The sequence below is a fragment of the Branchiostoma lanceolatum genome, chromosome 11 (assembly GCF_035083965.1).
Source record: "Branchiostoma lanceolatum isolate klBraLanc5 chromosome 11, klBraLanc5.hap2, whole genome shotgun sequence".
Taxonomy (NCBI): domain Eukaryota; kingdom Metazoa; phylum Chordata; class Leptocardii; order Amphioxiformes; family Branchiostomatidae; genus Branchiostoma; species Branchiostoma lanceolatum.
The window spans coordinates 16,651,927-16,658,338 of record NC_089732.1 but is presented as its reverse complement, the minus strand read 5'-3'; the positions used below and the strand labels follow the sequence as shown (position 1 = coordinate 16,658,338).

The 6,412-nt window shown below is 41.1% G+C and overlaps 1 long non-coding RNA gene across 1 annotated transcript; it reads left to right on the top strand.

The window, feature by feature from the left end:
• Positions 1–531: 531 nt before the first annotated feature.
• Positions 532–4,453, top strand: LOC136444435 (uncharacterized). The gene is made up of 3 exons (XR_010757264.1): positions 532–1,265; positions 2,869–2,993; positions 4,348–4,453. It is a non-coding gene; the product is annotated as an uncharacterized lncRNA (long non-coding RNA).
• Positions 4,454–6,412: the final 1,959 nt, after the last annotated feature.

Below are 6,412 nucleotides of genomic sequence, written 5' to 3'. Positions count from 1 at the left end.
TGCAGAGATTTTATATGTCGTTTTTAGCAAATGATGGGGACTTGATATTGGACATATGTATAGCTTGAATAGACAACAACGATGTTTAATACTCCTTCACTAATAGGTGGAAAAAATCATGCAACTTCTCGAATATGTTGCCTTTCTAGTTTGTCGTGAATTTTAGGTTATATGTGTGTCACCTGTCCCTCCAGGTAAGGCTAGACCTATGTCACCGCCTGATTCCATGGCCACGAGACAGGACGGACCCTTGGGACCGGATGGCAAGTCTCCTGGACACCCGAGGAAAAGGCGTCTCATGGGGCAAGCTGAACCCATTGGCACGACTGGACCCATGGGGCAGGCTAGACCAGTGAAACTGAGTGGCAGGCCTGTTCCTGCACCCCCGGGAAAAAGGGGGTCCGTCGGGTCTTCAGAATCGCCGAGGCCCAATGGGCCGCCTCGGCAACCAGGGACGCAAAACTCTGCAAACGTTACCGGACTTTCTAAAAGTTCCCTGATACCTATTCTAGACAAGCCAAACTTCACGTACTCAACAAACGACGGAGATCCAGACTGGGCGACGACGGCCATTTTAAGGACCGACGGATTTAGTGTCCTGTACACGGGAAACAACCCAGCCTCGAGTGTCCCACATGATGACATGCCCATCAACCCTACATATTCAACAAACAAGGGGGATCCAGACTGGACCGTGGCAATCTTAAGGACCGAAGACTTAAGTGCCCTATACACGGCAGACTCTGGTATAAACTCTTCCAGTATCCCACAGGATGAGATGCCCTCGTTTGGCACAGGCGAAGAGCCTGTGTCTCACATTGATACAGATCATCAAGACATGGACACAGAACAAGAATCTCAAATCAGGCCACGCTACACAACTTTGAATGCCTACGCCAAGAGAACTTCTAATACATATAAAAAGCATGTTGAAGACGAGAACACCCATTATTACGTCTCTGACGACCTTGAACCATACGCTGTTACATACATTTGTGGGAAAGAAACAAATCGTAGTGAAACATCTCCAGCATTGCCAGGACCTCTTCAGAGTGAAAAAATTGATCCAGACATATCTGGCGACCCTTCGGTTAGGTCTCCAGGCAGTACGTTGGTGGAAAATTGCACCACTGGTGATAACGGCCCCCGGATTTCCCGAAACAGACGTGAGGGCAACGCTGATGTACGCAAGCTTCGGAATTCTCCTGACAATCTTTGTTCAAATCCGATGTACGCTACAAGCGGTGGTCACAAGGCAACAAATGGTACGAAGAATCTAACAATCATTTTTACGTATTCTGTCGTCATTCTTGCACTCTTTCAGACCTGATTGATGTCCATGCTATCACTCGTAATAATGACTATGACGTTTTTATATGGTCTTGCTTATTATCTCCATGAAAAAATGGAGATATTGTTTTTGGCGTGTTTGGGTGTGTGTGTGTTTGTGTTTCCGAACTATTGTAGTCAGCATAACTCATGAACCTCTTGATGGATTACGATGATATTTGGTATGTGGGCAGGTGTTATGAAGCCAAAATTCAAGGTCAATTTTGGGTCCCCTGGTATGTGACCTTGGTACTGCAGCAGAGATTCAATTTTTGTATCTCTTGACCTAGACGTGCTATGGTCTTGTTTTTTTTGTGTTGGCAGATAGCTTGTGGTGTAATGAAGACGTGGTGTGGGATTTGGGCCCCTAGCAGCTCGCTCTGGAACTGCAGGGGCGTTATCGTGAAAATCTTCTAAGGAGAATAACTAAACAAAGGAACAATGGATTTCCATGATATTTAGTATAAAGGTAGCTTAGACAGAGATGTACACAATGAAGTGCAAATTATGTTCATTAGGACTTAATTTGCCTAACTAATGAGGTAAATCTATATTTGCAGTGTATTCCATTATCAGACTCAACTACATGTAACGTATGAAGTTTATGGACAGTGGATCATCAACAGATACCAATTATGCAAAAAAATTGCTAATTTGCATGATTAATGCAAAACACCATATCTCATCTAATTGGAAAATTATAGGACTGTCAATATGATACTTAGTATGCAGGTAGCTTAGACAGAGATATACATTATGAAGGAAATTATGCTAATTGTGACTTAATTTGCATAGCTAATGAGGAAATTACAGGACTGTCAATATTGCAACAGGTGTAAGTTAGATAAAGGAGTTTATGACCAAGCATATATTAGGCAAATGTGTAAACCATTTGCAAGGATAGAATTGTTCATGGAGATATGAGGTCATGGAACTCTTGTTTGCCTTTTTTTCTCCTAACATTTTCTTTTAAATTGTTAACGTTGACCTCTCGTAAATGTAAACGTTTAGAGATCATATCTTGGTTTGATGTCCTTTTACTATTCAACAGCAATTAATTAATGTTCATAGATCATTGAGACGGGGAATCAATTCCATCTAGACAATCATTTTGTGATTATAAATTACTTTCAACAACAGCGAGCAAAACAAACCAACACAGATGAGCTTACATAATAATGATGACAAAACTATCTGTTCAACAGAAAAACTATTCTTTGCAATTTCATGTTAACTAATGCATATTGTATTTCTACTTACCACCAGACAAACCTTATATTTAATACTGCAACAAAGCATGGCTATCAAATTAGCAGTTTATCTTTAACTTTAATATAAAGGAGTGAAGTACAGTTTTTGAATTTGTGTCTGTATCTGTGTGAATGTACACACTGTAATCTTTGTGAGATCGAGACTGTGAGTTCTGTAAAGCACAGTGGATTTAGGGGGGACGTAAGCTATCTCTGACTGCTTCTTTTTATATTCTGCTGATGATTATTCTTACCAGCTCATTCATCTAAATCCGGGTGTATTCCACAGATTCTTGTTCTATCGGGCGTTGTTTCTGCCTCATCGCGACTGTTGTGCTAGTAGGATCTGGAGCGACCATTGCAGCAATCCTCATAATGATGTTCTACAACACACAGGAGCACGACATCCAAACGGTAAGGTCTGATCCGTGAATAAAATCCTTTACATATACCAGTCACTCTTTAAAAACGATCATAATTTTCACTGTTACTTGACGGCATTTATTTATATACAGCACTCTTTTACATTCGGGACTGCGTTGTTCACGACGCATTGACTATTGCTGTCTGTAGATACTTATTTACGCATTGGTAAGTAGCGACGCCTATAGCTGCAGTGCATAGTGAACCAGTCAGAACTGCCCTGAGGAAGGTGATAGACGGTCACCGAATCGTCGGTTGAACAAAACACGCTGTGTCTAACCGACCTGTGTAAACTATCCACAGATCTCAACTTTGATTTAAGAAAAAACAGACAAGGGAGAGACAAAGGAGAAGCTATAAACTCTATAAACTCATATTTTGAGCCACATTCGACATCAATGCCTGAACCTTAACCCTATCTAGACCCGGGGGGGGGGGGGCTAAAAGTGCCCGCGCCAACTTTGACATCGTATAACTGCAAAACGACGTATGGTAGGACAGCCAAACTTGGTGACTTTTCCTAAAATTTAGTTGGCAACAATATTATGATAAAAGTATAAGTTTATCATTTTTCGGGTTGCCATGGCAACGGATTTCTGAAGAGGCATTTTATGCAAATTTCACTAATTTCGATTTAAACAAAGTTGTTTCCAATGTTTTCTTGCTCAACCACACTAATTTGTATTTTAATGTAACTGACATGATTCAATATTCCTAAATCATGCTAATTTGATGACGTCATCGCTCAAAATCCAAGATGGCGGACAAAATCATTATTTTCGGTATAAACAGGCTTTTTCGCCTTTAAATTCGTCACAACCTGGAATTTTTTTTTACCAGAAACATTCAGATTAATGTTTTGTGTCTATTTTGATTGTCATTTGGGGTCATTAATGGGAAAAAAGTATTTTTAAAAATTTCAAAATGGCCGATCCAAGATGGCGGATCCCATGGGGTCGCTAACAACACATGGCGTCATCGTTCGACGTTATTTTGACGTTAACTTCGTCACCACTGACGTCAAATGTCTTGGCATATCTTTAAATCAATAATACGCACTATTTTGTCTAATACGTTTAGACATTATGGGAATTCCCTATTTAGCCAATAAAATTACATCGATGACGTCATAATTACGTCATATTAAAGTCATAACGTCACCAAAATTACAGGAATTATAAAATTTCACGTTAACATCACTCCCTGCAAATTTGGTGATGATAGGGCATACCATTTCGACGTTATGATGGGGGGGGGGTTGAAAGAGCCCCCCTCCCTCCGCCCAGGAAGTCTAAAAAAAGCCCGGTCTAGATAGGGTTAAGGTTATGTTAATCTACCATTTCAGCCCAAGCCTACCCAAGACTCCAGACACTGGACTACAGTCAACCTTACAGCACCTGCCGTTATCGCCGGCTCTGTTATCACCAACATTCCCATTCTCCACAGCACTAATGGTATGCACATTTACCACCATGACAGATGTGGGTGTGATTTTTGGCGTTCCTGTATGTCTGTGTCTGTGCGAAAATGTTTGGTCATTATCACTTAATAACCTCTGTTTGGATTGTAAATTTACTTGGTATGTGGGTCGGTCTGGAGTAGACACGAGTCAAGGTTGATTTTGGGCCCGCCGGTAACTTTTCTTGGCACTGCAGCAGAATTTCTGTGACATCAGATTGAGATGTCAGCATATATTTCATCAGATCGATGTAGTTTGGGACGGGTCATCTTAGCAGCTTATTCAACAACTTCAATCGCGTTTCGGTATAATATTTCAAGAGCATAGTATTACCTGAACGCCGGATTTCCATGATATTCATCATTCAGGTATGGGTTTTAGATTTGTTTGTGAAACTCCAGTCATTAGTTTGTTACCTGTCTCTCCAGATAATATAAGACCTAAGAGACCCAACCCTCCGAACAAGACTGGGCCCATCTTGCCAGGAGATGCCGGGTCTAACATGCCTCTAGGACCTCCGACGCCTCTGTGGCCTCCTATACCCCCGGGTGAAAGGGAAGCCGTGGGACCAGCTGGACCCGTGGGACAGGATGTTAGGGATGGAGCCCTTGTGTCTCCTAGACCGACTAAACCCCCGGAAGGAAAGGGGCCCGTTGGATCTCAGGACTTGCCTGAGCCTGTGGAGTCCTTCGGGCCGCCTGGGCTACAAGGAAAGCCAACTTATCCACCTGAACGGCCTCAAACGAACATTCGGGGCAAGTCAGATAAAGGTAAGGCTATCTCTTACCCTGTATTCTAGTATTTAAAGATGTGGTTTAAGCTTCAAAAGAAAATAACCCGAATTTTGATGGCGTAATTGTTTTTTTTTCTTTTTCTTATAATTTCATTCTTATGTCACAAACATGGGGGTTTACCATTCAACAGTTTTAGTTTAAAAAACCAATGAGTCTACTGTGATGCACACAAATACACATCACAAAGAGTCAGATATAGGCTATGCAATATTTCACTGAAATACAATCATCGACTTGAGTTGACTTGAATTTTTCAAGTCATTGAATTTTTAAGTCATTGAAATCCGCACTATCTTTGTGTCTCTAACATGTTCACAGTGTCTTGCAAAGGAGGTTATACCGTATTCCATGGGATCTGCTACAGGGTGTTTAAAACCTATCAAACCTTCAACCAAGCGTCCGCGACCTGTCGTGCAGACGGTGGTACCCTCGCCATGCCCCGTGACGCCCAGATCAACGACTTCCTCATCTCCTTGTATCGGAAGTCCGTCAATAACGGTGACTTATGGTTCGGCCTGCACGACCGGCGTGAAGAAGGAAAGTTTGAGTGGGTGGATGGTTCTCCGCTTGGGGAGTACAACTCATGGGGTTTGTCGCGACCAGTCAATGGGTTATTTGGCCGCTTTCAAAATTGCGTTCAATATTTTAACTCGCTCAAAGAAAATGGAAATAGGTGGTACGACAATATTTGCGATATGCGGCACTTCTTCATATGCCAAGTCATTCCAGGTAACGAAACTGCTTGGACACTCATTTGAACGAGCGCATTTAACAACCACAAAACATCCTCTAGAACTCTTATTTTTTTAATAATCATGCCACTTGTAATTTCTAGAAATAAACGGCAATAGAAGTTAAAGTTTTTAATTGAGATGTCAACAATTTTGTGTATTGATCAGAACCTATGAACATTGGTTTTATCTATTAACTAAAACAAGCTGATAAATGCCTAATTATCACACCCCGTAATAATATTGACATAAAAAGCGATGTATCCGTAAACATTATGACATTTTTGAAAACAATAGAGAAATAGTGATGTTTTTCTTAATAGCTCAACTTATGCTTTACTTGCTACTGACTTTGACATATCCCTGCTTAAGAAACTTTTTATACTTACTTAAATACATTTCAATCTCTTCACCTGGATACGATTC